The 2,754-nt window shown below is 42.6% G+C and overlaps 1 pseudogene; it reads left to right on the forward strand.

Annotated features, from left to right (window-relative positions):
- The first annotated feature begins 1,544 nt into the window (after positions 1-1,544).
- Positions 1,545-2,460, forward strand: LOC117074705 (annotated as a pseudogene).
- The last annotated feature ends 294 nt before the right edge of the window (positions 2,461-2,754 follow it).

The following is a 2,754-nucleotide window of genomic DNA, read 5'->3' on the forward strand; positions in this document are numbered from 1 at the left end:
CAGACTTGAGACCCTTGAAATCAAAGCTAGAAAGTGGAAAAATGAAAAAGAAGCAAGGCAATGCGCACCTCAAGCCTCAGCAGGGCTTAGGAATCAGAAACATCAGATATCTTTGAAAGCCAGAATGTAGGGGCGGACAGAAAACCATGGGATTTGTAAAAAGTCTTCATAAAGAGCAGTTATTCCCCAAGCCTGTACTATCCAGCAATGGTACCTGCTCACCCAAGTGGAAGAAAAGAGGCTTACTCTCTGCAGAAGGTAAATTAGAAAGCCTCTGGAATTGGAGATACCAATAGCAGCTCAGAAGATGGTTGAGACTTTTTATTTTGGAAGTGGGATTAAGTGAAATCTACATGCTTTACTGTGAGTCAGCCTTGTACATCCAGACATACATATGGCTGACAGAAGATTCCTCTTGGGAAAACTGACCAGCCCCAGGAGAGAATACCTATAGATATCCACATCTGGGGGTCTCCTAACAAAACATGGCTGAATACAGAGAAGGTTGGAAGACTGTGAGGTTCATGCATGAACTAGAGCTTCTAATTAATTTTTATGTGACTCATACCAAAATAAGTATGATTAGCTAAGGATCACCTGCCTTCTGAAGAACACCTCTACAATCAAAAACAAGGAATAAAACACACTTGGAGAAAAGAGAGTACAAGAGCATAAGAAAATGCCAGCAAAACTTATAAATAATATTCTCAAAGTGATATGAGATATTGCACCTGCGAAACGGAAAAGGGAGCGTAAAAGGGGGATATGTTCGAAAACAGGTTAGAGTTGACAGCAAAACTTAGAAATTCAATGGAAAGGTTTTTTCAGAAAAGTCACTCAGAAGGTTAAACAAAAGAGAAATGAGAGAGATGGAGAGAGAGAGATTCTGATTGAAAACCAGAATTAAACAGTAGCACTAGATTAGTCCAGAGGTCCAACATCTGAATAATCAAAATCCAGGAAGAGAAAACAGAGAAAAGGGAGAAAACATTTTTAAAGAAAGAGTAAAGGAAAAATTTTCTATAACTGAAGGATATAACTTTCAGATTAAAATCACTCATGGAGTGCCCAGCACAGTGAATGTAAACATATACACATACAAACACATAGACACGGGCACTTACACACAGACACAGACTCTTACACACACAGGCACACAGACACACAGACACAGGCACACAGACAGACACAAGCACTTACACACATGCACACACAGAGACACAGACACAGGCACATACAAATCATACAGAGGCACATACAGACCAAGACACTTTATCATAGAATCCAGAACACCAGAAGTAAAGAGAAGACTCTCGGAGGGCAGGGGCTAGGGGAACAGGTCACATACAAGGATAAAGCATCAGTGGCATCAGACCTCTCAACAGCAATACTAGAAGCTAAAAGACAATGAAGCTCTTTCCCTTGCCCTCCAGCCATGGCACGTGCAGCTCCATGAGTGAGTCCAGTGGCCTCACCTGCAAGTGGAGTAACAGCAGCTGCCTCACTAAGGAGACCACCAGATCACCTCTTCCTCAGGCCTGACCATGTCGACCTACCAACAGACCTGTACACAGCCAGTGTGTCTTCCTCCATCACACGCTCACCTTGTCAAAGCTCCCAGAGAGGGTTTCGACAAAGGATTTGGTTTTAAGTTGGTGAAACGAGGTAAAAGCAAAGTCACGTGGTGGTGTGGAATTATCAATCTGGTTCATCTAATACAGACACCAGTAAAGTTACTGGGATCTTGGAGTCCAAACATAAATGGTGCAAGTGTGACTTGACTTTCACAGAAAAATGGAACACTGATGACACTCTGGGGACAGAAATCACAATTGAAGACCAAATTTGTCAGGGTTCGAAAATGATATTAGATACTACCTTTTCACCAAACATAGAAAAAAAAAAAGTGGCAAAATCAAGTCCTCTTACAAGAAGGAGCATGTAAAGCTTGGCTTTGATGTTAACTTTGATTTTGCTGGACTTGCAACTCATGGTTCAGCTTGCTGGGTACCAGATGAGCTTTGACAGCACCAAGTCAAAGCAGAGGAGGAATCACTTTGCAGTGGGCTACAGGACTGGGGACTTCCAGCTGCACACTAATGTCAATGATGGGGCAGAATTTGGAGGATCCGTTTGTCAGAAAGTATGTGAAGACCCTGATGCTTTAGTAAACCTTGGCTGGACATTAGGTACCAGCTGTGCTGGTTTTGGCCTTGCAGCTAAATTTCAATGAAAACCCACTGCTTCCATTTCTGCAAAAGTCAACAACTGGTTGACTGGGGTGGGCTACACTCCACCCCGGAGGCTTGGTGTGACCCTGTCTGCTCTGGTAGATGGGAAGAGCATGGATGCTGGAGGCCACACACTTGGCCTTGCCCTGGAGCTGCAGGCTTAATCCAGATGAAAGAAACCTCTGGGAATGGATATCAGAAGATTCGGCCTTGATGTATTCCATTGTGACTAGCAGGCTTTTTCCCCCTGAGAAGGTGATTAAAATGAAGGATGATCTAAACAAGAGCTGTATTTTAAATCTTTAGACAGTTACTTGTTAGCTGCTTTCTAGTTCAATAGGCTCTCTCTCTCTAGCTACCAATGCTGCAGTCCTGCAGTTATCTGTACATTGTTTAGATGTATTTAACTGTTAAATGTGCTACCCACTAATCATGAAATAGACCTTTATGAAAACTGCACAGTTGTGCTCGCGTTTGTTTTTATGTTCCTTTACACACTGAATATTGTCATTGCATGAGATGA

Source organism: Trachypithecus francoisi, unplaced genomic scaffold (assembly GCF_009764315.1).
Source record: "Trachypithecus francoisi isolate TF-2019V2 unplaced genomic scaffold, Tfra_2.0 Lachesis_group5, whole genome shotgun sequence".
In the NCBI taxonomy this organism is placed as follows: domain Eukaryota; kingdom Metazoa; phylum Chordata; class Mammalia; order Primates; family Cercopithecidae; genus Trachypithecus; species Trachypithecus francoisi.